This window comes from Zophobas morio, unplaced genomic scaffold (genome assembly GCF_036711695.1).
Source record: "Zophobas morio isolate AGI-343-1 ecotype UQ-CSIRO unplaced genomic scaffold, CSIRO_AGI_Zmor_V1 ptg000031l, whole genome shotgun sequence".
Classification (NCBI taxonomy): domain Eukaryota; kingdom Metazoa; phylum Arthropoda; class Insecta; order Coleoptera; family Tenebrionidae; genus Zophobas; species Zophobas morio.
Genome location: NW_026972136.1, coordinates 8141898 through 8156075, shown reverse-complemented (window position 1 = coordinate 8156075; position 14178 = coordinate 8141898).

The window sequence follows — 14178 nt, the reverse complement described above, 5'->3', positions numbered from 1 at the left end:
AAATTTCGAAAAGAAAAATTAAACTTCCAATCTTCTATTATTCGACAAAAGAATTTTTCTAATTATTTTTTCTCTGCTCTGTATAGTCCTGAACAACGTGTCATAGAATTGGTGTGCAATTTTTTGTATTTTGGAAAAATCACAATGAAAATTGACTAGCGCTTCTTTGTTACAAAGCGTTGCATGCTAATATTTTTTGACGATTTTTTTTTTAAATCATTTCTCTTACCTTGGCCGCAATTTGGTTGCCGAACCAACAGTGTATAAAAATTTGCAAAACAGTACAAGTAACATAAAACGCCAGTGAACAGAACTCACTGCTGGATGGTTCAACCTAATAAAAAATTCTCTCAAAAACCAAAAACCAGAAACTTTCACCAACTCACCATGGTCAGTCGAAACATGCTCACACTATTAGAAAGAATGACAGAACCAAAAATCAGAAAAATCATCCAGGAAAAAAAATCATTGCTGTGCTTAGCAAAACTAAAATAATAAAAATATATTTGTTACAAATAGGGAATATTCTGTCAAAAGTACCTTAAAATGGCTCTATAGTGATGTACACACGTAACAAGATCTTGGTGGTAATCCAAACTGTTAATATTCCGTAAATTATCGCACAAAATGTCACACTGAACTCCAGTAAACATCATCAATGCAATGATAAACATATCCATGTTAACATCAGCAACAGAGATAAACCAAATGCTGACAACTTGATACATATACGTAATTTCGTAGTTTGGGGTGAACGAAGTATTAAAGGGATACCATGCAGAGAACGGTAATCTGTATTCTTTGACTGACTGGTCAAAAACTGGATAAAAAGTCCAGAAGAGCACAGTAGCAGCTGCTGTATGAACATATACCCAGTAAAATATTTTCCATTGTCTTGTAGCCTTTTGAACAATTAACACCTGCTTAAAATTCACAGGCTGAAATATTGGTTCATGAAAAATAGCTAGTAGTTTCTGGACAAGCGCCATATTTTTAATATAACAATACAGTTTTCCAAATACAACCAGTTCTGCCAAAGAAACAAAAAGAGCATCTGCCAGATCCAGAATGTTTGAATACGCATAGAATATCACCATTGCTTGGAAAACGGTGCTGCATCCAATAAATAATATGTTTGAGATGATTGCATAGAAAGTATAGAAACTCGTTTTGTATAAACCTCCTTTAGGCCACAAACCCACAATAAATAATAAATAAAGGTTCACTTTGATAACATCGCGCCAGTTAAAATTTTGAAAATTTTTTACTTTGTTTCGCAACATCTTGAATAAAACCAACACCACTGAAAAAATGTAAGAATGAAGGAACACGATCTAGAAGTGTGAAAAAAATTGTGAAATATTAATGAGAGTTTAGAAAAACGGAATTTGTAATCGCTATATATTATTAAAATAAATGATGTCAAGTGGGGTAGATATATAATGTATATATTTCGTAGGTTTATTTGATGTTCTTAATTACAGTGTCTGAAAAGACAAATCTTTGTTTTAGCTCTGACAATATTTCTGGTTCAAGTCACCATGAAACCATTTTATGAATAAAGTGAAAAATAAGTTTACAAAAGATTTTATAATGCACTTTTTTTTACTTTTAATGTATTTGCAATGTATTTGTTTACAAAAATCCCAAAAACAAAGATTTTGAAAGTTAAATTAAACATGAAAATGATTAAATTAAGTTATATACTTATAATTAAATTTGAGGTTTTTTTCATTTTATGTGTAATACGAAAGAAAAGTTTCAGGTAGCAGTCCTAAGTCAAAATATATGTTGAAATTGCTGCTTCAGTTTTGTTTGTCTTGAAATTGGCTTAATTTAATAAATCAGTTAAACTTCCATTGAATTTTAACTACTGTTGAATTCTGGAACCAACAATAGAACAATATTCTCAGAATTCTCCACTAACATAAATAAAAACTAAAGGTAAAAAGCAATGGCGACTTACCAAGGTCAAGCGAAAGTTTCCAGAAGTACTAAACACAGAATTAATAACTACTTTCATCAGGATAACCACTTGGAAAAAATTATTATATTCTTCGTCTGGACTAAAATTGTTTCGAATAATATATAATACAATTAATTTTTTTAATTTACCTCAAGCTTGAAGGGTGGTGCTGCAGCCACATTAGCAAAATTTGATTGCTCCTTATACTCATATCTAACAGTTTTCTATTATCCTTTAAAATGTGACGTTGAGTCCCCACGAATATTTTCACAGAAACAAATAATGTTTGCACGGAAACCACAAGAACTGGAGATTTATCATAAACAAGACTGTCCAAAATGGGAGAAAAAGGCGACAGAAATATCGCCATTGTGACAAATGTAGTAACACAGATACATAACTGAATACCAAGAAACATTTCTCGATGATTTTTGTCTTGAAACTTGAGTCCAATTGTGGCACGTACTAGATTCTTAATTAGTGCTTTTTTGCGTTCACAGTACATAAATTTAATCATAACGTATAACAAAGCCACTGAGGTAAAAGTTGATTCTGCAATCTTTTCACACATCTCCATGGTCCAAAATTAAAGGAACACACTGTATACTTTTTAGTGTGTGACTAATCAAAATATTTAGTTTCTTTTTTAACCAATGTTATTATAGGTAGATGGTGCACATATTTCGCGACCACCCTAGATGGGTCTAAACTTAATTGATATTTTTTGTCGACTGTGGCTAATTGTGAAGGAGATGATATTGATCCTTTTAAGTTAGGTAAGTTATATTAAAGTCGGCTTCTTTGATTAATAAGGATAATAATTGGAGGGTTGGAAAAGAAACAACTGCAATTTCGTCAATTTGAGATGATGTACATATTTTATGAGTGCGCTTGCCATCTCAAACAGAATTGGTAATTAGTGGATTCAAGTAAATTACATTACTTGTGTATTATTCATCGTTGTCTTTGGCTTTGTAGTTGAAGCTTTAATTAATTGTGCGCTTTTTATAAGTAGAGTAAGCATGGTGCCAGGTATCAGGTAATCGACAGTAAAAAAATTGTAACGGAACTTAACGTAAGGTAAAAAGTTCTATACAAAAAAAAAGGAGGAAAAAGCACGTTTAAGAACTATGATTTTTAACAGGTAAGTAGTTGTGATTTTATTAAAGTTTTTTTTGTTTCTATCTACCCAGTTTCAGCCTATTTAATCACCTAAAATATTTTATTTATTTAATAACACAAATGTGATAATGATTTGTCGGTATTAATGGGTGTAAATCTTAAATGTGTTTGCGAATTAAATGGATTCCTTCATTTGAAACGCCTTGGAATACAAGTGGACTAAATGAGGTCAAGTTTGATTGTAAAATTAGTTCTTAAAATATATACTTATTAATAATATTAAAACCAGTGGATTCTGAAAGCAGGTACACAGATTTTGATTATCGTATAGACATGTTTATACATCAAGCATTGGCTTAGTCAGGTAAAAGTTGAATAAAAATGTTTTTGTTCAATATGAAGAACTATTTACTTGCATATATAATTTAAAATATTTGTCAGGTGTACAACGTGTTTACACGTCAAAGGTATTTTTTTTTTAATAATAACGTTGCTAAATGTAAAAGTTCGTAGGTTCCCCATTATATTTAATAGGATTTTAAACTTTTTGGAGATTAAATATATATTTATATATTATTACATAGAAACAAGATATAACACTTTAAGACTAAGTATTTGTGTTAAACAGTAAAATATTTTGTACATTTTTTCTCAAAAAGTTTACCGTTCTATTTATTTAGTACGGTTTTATATAGGCTGTTCCGAAAGTTTGAACCCAATACGTGAATGTTAGCTGAAAACTATCGTAATTACTTTTTCGGCGTGAAAAATTCTTTCAACTTCCACTTCATCCACAAAATTATTAAATAAATTCAACTTTAGTACCAAATTATGGGAGAATTAAATTTTAAATTAGAAGCAAAAATGAGAAATTCCGTTGATTGTAGCCATTGATTTTGCGGAAGTTTTGGAATAGCCTGTGTGATAAAACTGATTACCTACGCTCTAAATTAACTTCTAATTTTCGAAATAAATGTTTTCTTGAAAATATTAAAAAATATATATCTACTAATTAATTGTTCGATTTTCCAATATTAAAAAAATGTTTCAATTTATCTTTAAATTTGTTTTGGAAGTAAATGTCACTTAATCACAAATTATATGGTGTATTAAGTTTACGGTTGTGATTTTTTTATTGATTAAATTTTAATGTCACCATTTTATTCTTCAAAAGTTAAAATCATTTTTTTTAGAAACTTAAAAGTTTCCTCACAAATAAAGATAATTTTCAGTCACATTTCCCCTCCTACAAAAAATTTAAAATGGGCAGACTGTAGAAAAATATTCAAAAACCACTAACTTCATCTGTGCAAGAAATGTGTACAACATATCTTAAGGTTTTTGTGTTTTGAATGAATCGACAAAAATACAAATTTTGACATGTTTATCAAAAATTTTTCAAAATAATTTTGATAAATTTGTTATAGTGGCCAGATTTTCTCACAATTAGTTGAAAAAACATTTACAAAAATAGTGAATTTATTATTTTGAATGTTTTGGAACTAATAGAATAGTTAATAAAATGTCAACATGCCTAAATTTGACAACAAAATTAATCCGTGAAAATTTGATGGAACTAATAGACAGTTTTTATTTCTTTGGTTAACCCAACAAAAATATGATTTATTTTACTTAATCGTTAATTATTTAACCATTTTAAAAGCTTTTATTTGTTTCGTAAATCCCAAATTCATTTTTTTGTAGGAATAAAAATGAATATTATTAAATTCGCTAAAATAATTTTTTATGGAATTTTTTACATAATTTGAAGCATATCCGAAAACGTTCCTTTTTTTTCTAAATAGTTTTAAAATTTCAATTCAAGCAACAATTTGTGAAAATTCAAAATTATAAAAACTTACAGAAGCAAATTCGACACTTTAGGAAAGACGCCTGATTGTAGCACACTCGGTAAGATTTTTAAAATACAATATGATTTTTTAGTGTAAACTTATTGTTATTTGGCGTTTTTTTACAATAAAGCTATATCGTAAGTTTTATTTAATCTCACCTTAAATTCCAATTCATTTCCAAACCAACAATACAAAAAGAGCTGCGTAGTGATGGAACCAACAAAAAACAAAAGCGAATAAAACTCACTGCTAAGCGGCCTGACCTAATTTTGAAAAAAAAATCAAACAACTTGAACCAAAAATACTTTATAACTTACCACTGTTAAACGGAACATGGTTACCGCATTCGACATAGCACTTGTAAAAAATTGACCCAAAACCATCAAATCAAAAAACGTGTTACATCCTTTTGCAAAACTAAAAATCTTCTGTTTGGTAATTTCAAGTAACGAAAAATTAGAAACAAAATTCTTACTCGAGTACTTCTTGGTGATGTTTAATACACATAATAATTTTTTCGTGAATATTACTGTTGTCACTTTTGAGAGTTCTTAATTCTTCGCAAAGAATTTCACACTGGGCTCCTACATACATCATCAGAGCACTGATTAAAGTGTCAATATTTAAATTAGCAGTAGCCAGAAACCATATACCCATGACTTGATATATATAGGTAATTTCGTACAAAGGCGACATTCTGGTATTGTATGGATACCAAGCCGAAAACGGCAGTCTGTACTCCTTTATAGTCTGGTCTAGAATAGGGAAAACAGACCACAGAGTCATCGTTGCGGCACTAGAAATCCAAAACCCGAAATAAGTCGCCCTCCACATTTTAAGACTTGGTTGAACCAATAATCTCTGATTTTCACTTTTGGGTTGGAAGAGATCGCTGTCTAAATACATTTTAAGTTTTTTCAGTAGTTTTAAATTTTGTACGTAATAGTAGATTTTAACAGCGGCTAAAAATTCTGACGATGTGACGAATATGGTGGCTGTTAGGGCCTCTAGATTCGAGTACACAAAAAATATGTTCATCGCTTGGAAAAACGTGTGTCCGTTGACGAGCAAGTTGATGGAAATAAAAGCATACAACGTATATACATTGAATGTGTATGCTCCATCACCTCTTGGCCATAAGCCCACCATTTTGAGCATCAAAGTATTTATTCTTGTCGCTGCTTTCCAGTCAAATTTGCTCATCGTATCGTGTTTTGAAAGACTGGACAAAGCGGCAGTGCACAGTTAAGAATCGCTAACACACTAAACGATTCGAATTTAAGTTTCAAATTTATTGAAGGAGTTCATTTTATATTGATGGTCTTAAAGAATTTTACCTACATTTGTCGTAAGATAATTACTTCAGTTTTTTATTATTTATGATTGTTTGATTCACAAGTGGCTTTTTCTCATGAAAAATACGGTCAGATTATTGAAAGAAAATGTAATAAGCGGTTCAGTTAATTAACGGGAGGATAATTGATGGGTTCCTATAAGGAAAATAGGGTTGCTTAAGTTAAAATATTTTGAAAGAATTAATATTGAGCCACGTGCTAATTTCTCATGGCAGAGCAAGACAATTAAGAGAAAATCAGTGTTTTCCATTTTGTATTCAGAGTTGTCTGTGTTGACTCAGTTTTAGTTCTCAGTGTTTATTATAGTCGTCTAAAGCAGAAAATACATGAGATGTGTTTTAAATTGGGTTAATAATATATTTGAAGAAACAATTTAAGAAAACTAGAAAAATTAAAGCTAGTAGGTTAAATGTACTCTAATTGTATACTTATAGCAGATTGTTAGAAATTGTAAGTATAACCCTGTTAAAAAATTATTAACAAATAAATCTCCCTACGTGTTAATGTCGAATTAAAATTTACGAAACTTAAATTAAACACTTATTATTTTCATCCAGATAATATTGATAACTGTTAAGAAACAAGAAGGTTATATTATGAAGTAAGTCCAGCGAGAGAAATAGTCACATATACTATGGTAAATGAATACGAAAACCAACATTACCAAAAATCAAGAATATTTTTTTTTTGTAATTTTTAAGAAAACATTTGTGCATTTTATATAAACTATTTCTTTGAGATTAAAATTTTCACATCGTAGATTTTTTCCAAGTTGTAAGGATAAAGTTGCATTTTGTGACAGATGTTTAAGATACATCAAGCAGCTGTGAAATTGAAACATAGGTATACTGGGCACAGTCTGAAAGGTTTTTCAGCAACACTTCGGAAGCTGAAACGACGAGATTAGTGAACATTATCCACCATGTACACAAGGTTCCATTTCCAAGACTGTAATTACCAAAGTGCCACGAAATCCAGTCAAACAAAATTAAACAGGTCAAACGATTTTAGGACATTCGACCTTGAGTCTTCTCATTCGAACACTCTTTCTTTATCTAACTAAGTAGTAATGCTACGTACTCGTTTCCACACAATTTTTAAAGTGATCATGCTCTCTGAACAACGATCTCATGTCCTATTTGTTACCAGAGTTCCCCTCAACCTGTCAATTGTCATTGAGTTTAAAGAAAATTTGCAACAATATTCGAAGGGTTTCTCATTCGTGTTGGGGGAGTGTTCGCATGAGAAGATGTAGCACACGTAGATAATTTTTTGAATCCTAAGATTAGGTAATAAAATAGAAATGTCTTAGAATAATTGAAATCATGATTTTTGTCTATAGTAAGTGACTTTCCCTTATACGTTTAAGATCACAACAACCATAACGACAGGAAAGTTAATTATTTTTACGCAAGGGGTAAATGTAACAGATTTTAGTGCAAGATAAATACCCGAAAAAATTTCTATTGTCATTTGCTTTTAAGTAATAAATTCATATATTTTTTTTTTTATACTAATATCGCTTTTCCAAGTTTGAAATGCCTACTAAAGGTTTCAATTTCGGTGTTACATAAAATATCTAAACAAATAAAAATTACCCGACAAAGTATATCAAAAATTAATAATGACTTCATTACACCAACAAAATAAATGATAATAAAATCTTATTTAAAGGCAAAAGTTGCATTAAAAAAATAATCTAGCAATAAATTTTGGAAAATAAGCTGTTTTCATTCATTGGTGTCTTAATTTTTGTTTTTCTACAAACAATGATTCACGTGGTTTGCTTTTTACACTAAAGTAGATTTTAGTATTAATAACTCATGCTTGAATTTTTGTAATTACACACAGAAAGCGAGAGTGTAATATTTATTATATGTAATTAAATATTACAAATTAAATTATTTCAAAATTATACCACAACTACATTTTTAAAAAGTACATAATAATTCTCACCTTCAATTCCACTTCATTTCCAAACCAGCAGTACAAAAAAAGTTGTATAGGAACACAAGCAGCAAAAATTAAAAGGGAATAAAACTCATTACTAAACGGTTCCACCTAATTTTGAACAAAACAATGAAATCTGTTAGAGCTACAATATATGACTTACCACAGTCAAATGAAACATGGTTACTGCACTCGTTATAACACTTGTAATAAACTGGCCCAAAGTGATAAAATCAAAAAACTTGTTACACCCTGATGCAAAACTAAAAATTTCCAAATTTGCAACGTTACCTAATAAAATACAAAATTGTTACCCAAGCACCTCCTGGTGACGTCTAACACAAAAAATAATTTTTTCGTGAATATTTTCACTCTCACTCTTGAGAGTTTTTATATCGTCGGAAAGAATGTCACACAGAGCCGAAACGTATGTCATCAAAGCACTAATCAAGGAGTCAATATTCAAATTAGCAATGCCCAAGAACCACAGGCTTATGACTTGATAGAAATAGGTTATTTCATATAAAGGCGAAATTTTGGTATTGTATGGATACCAAGCGAAAACTGGTAATCTATACTCTTTTATCGTTTGGTCCAGAATGGGGATGACAGACCACAAAGCCACTGTTGCAGCACATGGGACACAAAATGTGAAATAAGTCGTTCTCCACATTTGCAGGTTTGGTTGGATCAAGAATATTTGGTGTTGATTTCTGGGTTGAAAAATATCCTTTTCTAAGTCCTTTTGGAGCTTTTTCAGTAATTTTATATTTTGAACATAATAGTAGACTTTGACGGCTGCCAAAAATTCAGATACTGTTATAAAAACGGTGGACGATAAGGCCTCTAGATTCGAGTACACAAAAAATATGTTCATCACTTGGAAAAAAGTGTGGCCGTTAATAAATAAGTTGATGGAAATAATAGCATACATCGTGTATATATTGAATTTATATGCTTCATCACCTTTCGGCCACAGTCCCACTATTTTGAGCATCGAAATATTTATTCTTGTTGCTGCTTTCCAATCAAATTTGTTCATTTTATAATGTAATGTCTTCAAGAACTGAATATAGCTACTATGTACTGTTGAGAATCTCTAACACACTAAATGATTGGAATTTAGATTTTACATTTATTGTGGGAGTTTATTTTTTATTGATGATATTAAAAACGTTTATTTACATTCTTCATAAGATGGTTATTTGAGTTTTTTATTATTTATGATTGTTTGCTCCACAAATGGGTTTTTCTCATGACAAATCCGGTCGGATTATATTGAAACAAAATTTAATAAGCGGTTCAGTTAATTAACGAGAGGATAATTGATGGGTTCCCATCAGAAAAATACGGTTGCTTATATAAAAATATTTTGAAAGAATTAGTGTCATCCCATCTGGTAATTTCTCATGGTAGGGAAGAATATTTAAGAGAAAATCAGTCGTTTCCGTTTTGGGTTCAGAAGTGTGTATTTGCTGACTATGTCTTAATTCTCAGCGCTTTAAGTTAAAATAATTCGAAAGCTGCAAAGTAATTGTTTAATATTCCAACAAGTGTTCTTAACATAATTGTGACAGTATAAGAATTATATATTCGTGTAAGACAGAAAGTTCACTTTTCCTGAAAATTAACATAAAAACCAATGAAATGTGTTGACATGAGTCAAAAAAAGTGGCAAAAATATTTATATTTTGAAAGAAGTTAAAAAAGAAGTTCAAGTTGTATAATAAAGAATTTCATCAATTTGAAGAGCGGAGGAAACAGTGACGTGCAACCGAAAATAATGAAAAAATCATAGGATATTTCTGTAAAAATAATCGGGTGATTTTTTAAATTTTTACTCTAGTTGGCCTTGACGTTTACTTCAGTCGATTTGAGTGGACTGCTAACGTAACCGTCATGGCTCCAGATGGAGCAAAAATTGAGAAAATCACACGATATTAGCACCTTTCACACTAAATATTAATTTTTAGATTGAGATGACAAGATACGAGAAAATAATTTTCTCTCTGATAAGCAAGTGGAAATTTTACAAGCCTGAAAGGTTTAAGATTGTTCGAATACTTCACATAAACCTAAAATTATCAAAAATTGTAAAATTTTTCTCCGAATGTTTTAGAATTTTACTAAACATATGTTAGAATAAAGGATTCACTTCTTAGTTTATTTCCTCAATGTAAAAAAAAACTGCATTATCCGCCCTATTGGAATTAACAACCTATGTGAAATTCAATTAAGTATGGACACAGTCTGCGCCATTTTTAGGCAATTATATAGAAGCTGATGTCACAACAGTGAAACGCCATGGCTAGTGAAAGAGGATTATATGCTTTTCCATGATTTAAATAGCCAAAATACTACATCCATTCAAGCAAAATTAGATAATTCCCTCAACACTAATATTAATAGACAAAATAAACATTTCTTAAAATACAAGTGTTTTATTTAAATTTTATTGTGTTTTCTGGTGAATAATTAAAATAATGTTTTTTTGTCTTACTAGTAACTTATCAATCCTTTTTTAAGCTTAAAATCATTGCAACTATAACTGAAATACCAGAACAGGTAAAACAAATATCAAACTATTTTCGATTTTTTTGTTAACTATCCCTCAAATCCGCAACGCATTTAATTTTATTTCAGATTTAATCTTAGACTGCATGTTAGTCACTTTGCTTATTATATAAACTGATTACTTAAGATATCACTGTTTTATTTTCACTTCCTGACGAATAGCTACTTTCATGTTCTTTGGACGCTTCATAATTATGAAAAAATAAGTCCACCATTTCCGTTTGTATGTCTGCTGACGTATCTGTCTTTTGCGGTCTAACATCTGCCCGACGTCTGTGTCAATTTTTATTGGACAGATAATCTCCGAAATTACAGGACCGTTTATTATCACATTTTATACTTGTGTTGGGAATATCGAGCAGAACCAAAATGTAAATACCCCCACCAACAGTGGGATAACGTCCCCTAAAGATTTTTCATAGTAAGTACCTACGACATAAATTTTATAGAATAACATACTCCTGTACTTGTGGGTTATGAAGTCACCTTGAGGTTTTTCTCGAGGCATCCAAATTTTCGCAAAAAATTCGAAATTATATGACTAGCAATATTAATAATAATAATGCACAAGGATATTCGATCAGACAAATTTTGGTTTAGCGTTGCATCAAACGGAACAAACGCGGAAACGTGAAAATATAAAGTCCCCACGTGAAGCTTATTACAATGATGTAAACTAATAAAATTGATTTAACACTAAATAAGTAGTTTATCTGAAAGTTTCAAAATAAGCTCAAATGAGTTGATAACATAATTTTGTACTTCTCTTTATGTTGGGATTTATGTAGTGTGCTCTTTAAGCTAGACAATTTCGCGATACTGAGTATTTTGAATCATCGTTTGTTTAAACACAGTTTATTCAGTTTTCCATAAGAACTCACAACTTGAGAAAAATTAAGTAAGATAAACTTTAACAACGTCTAATAAAGTAATGAATATTTGTATCATGTGAAAACTTTTGAAGACAATATTTGATTTATCAAAACATTTTCCAGATATTTATGATATTCCTCACCTTCAAATCCACTTCATTTCCAAACCAACAATATAAAAATAGTTGTGTAGGAATACATGCAGCAAAAAAGAAAAGTGTATAAAACTCACTGCTAAACGCTTCCACCTAACATTGAACAAAAATATCAAAAATCTAGAGGTGTTGTAGTTATAACTTACCACAGTTAACTGAAACATCGTTAGTGCATTTGATATAACACTTGTAACAAACTGGCCCAAAACGATAAAATCAAAAAACTGGTTACACCCTGCTGCGAAACTAAAAATTTCCAATTTTGTAATTTGTCTCTAGGAAATGTAATCCACAAAATTATTACCTAAGCATCGCCTGATGCCGTCTAACACAAATAATAATTTTTTCGTGAATATTTTCACTTCCAGTTAGATTTCTCAATTCGTCGCAAAGAATATCACACTGAGCTGCCACGTACATCATCAAAGCACTGATCAAAGCGTCAGTGTTCAGATTAACAATTGCTGTGAACAATATTCCTATGACTTGGTACAAATAGGTGATTTCATATAGAGGCGAAATTTTGGTATTGTATGGATACCACGCCGAAAATGGTAGCCTGTACTCTTTTATCGTTTGGTCTAGGATTGGGAAAGCAGCAAATAAAACCACTGCTGCAGTACTAGGAATACAAAATGCGAAATAAGTCGCTTTCCACATTTTCAGATGTGGCTCAATAAGCAATATTTGGGCTTCATTTGTGGGTTGAAAAATGTCCGTGTCTAAGTCGTTTTTGAGCTTTTTCAGTAATTTTATATTCTGCACATAATTGTAGACTTTGACGGATACTAAAACTTCCGATGCTGTTATAAATATGGTGGCCGTTAAGGCTTCAAGATTCGAGTAAACGAAGAATATGTTCATCACTTGGAAAAACGTGTGTCCGTTGACAAACAAGTTGATGGAAATAACAGCGTATATCGTGTATGTATTGAAATTATATGTTCCATCACCTTCTGGCCACAACCCCACGGATTTTAACATCAACGTATTTATTCTTGTTGCTGCTTTCCAATCAAATTTCTTCATTTTGAACTAGTTCTAAACAAAATAACCTTATGGTGTCTTGAAAATACTGAACAGTCACTGCTACGAATCGCTAACACACTGATAGTCTCTTAAACCTTGGTTTTAAATTTATTGAGGGAGTTCATTCTTTATTGATGATCTCAAAAAATTGTATCTACGTTTTTCGTGCGTCAATTACTCCGGTTTTTTATTATTAATGATTGTTTGCTTCACAAATGGCTTTTTCTCATGAAAAATACGTTTTAAATGAAAACAGAATTAAAAGGAAATGTAATAAGGGGTTGATTTAATTAATGAGAAGATAATTGATGGGTTTTATAAAAAAAAGGGTGGCCTAAGTAAAATATTTGGAAAGAATTATTGTTGAGACACGTGGTAATTTCTCATGGCAAAGCGACAACTGAGAGGAAATCACTCTTTTGTGTTTAGACGTGCTTATTGAGTGAGCAAATTGTGTACCTACTTATTAATCTTATCCTGCACATGGAATGTCAGCTTTTTATGCCAAAAAACGCTAGCAATATTTCAAATTTTAAAATATGTATAATATGGAAACATATTTAAAACTGGGTTAACAATGTGTTTTTGAAGGCAGGTGAAAGAAGAAACAGTTGAAGAAAAGTGAAAAGTGTAGGTTAGTTAGTGAAATATAACGGCATTTAGTGTTTGAAATCAATGGTTGCAAGTAAGATGTGTAACTTTGCTGCTAAAAATTCTTTAACACATGAAAAAAAAGGGACAAAAAAAATGTTGTATTTTTCCACAGCTCCTAGGCCCTGGAATGTGAAAAAGTAGGTCCCTCATTTTTATTTCTCTTTAAGTTCACAGTAGTATTAAATTCAAATTAAAATATATACATTATTATTAATTTAATGAATAATAGTAACAGAACAACGATTAAAATTTCTTTATTTATTTCACCTATATATAAATTAACGTCGCCATCGCAAAAATGTATTAAACGAATATTTGTTAAAAATTTTGTGTGGTAATGTAACATTATTTACGTTTTAGTAACTTGTTTCGAGTAGTTTGTTTATACAGGATGGTTAAAGTAATTGTGAATGAATCAATTTTTGTTATTGATTAAACCCAAACGCTTTTTATAATTTTTCCAAAACTTTGAAAGCACAATCTAATTTTTATTTTAATGTAATATATGCTTGTATATCACTGGAACTTAATAAAAAATTTTGTGATTGCGGCGAACCAGTACGACCTGCCGTCGTGGGTTCGAGACCGAACTTGGCTTTTTACTTTTTTTTTCTTTCATTGGTAATACGCTGTGACTACTTTTCTTTT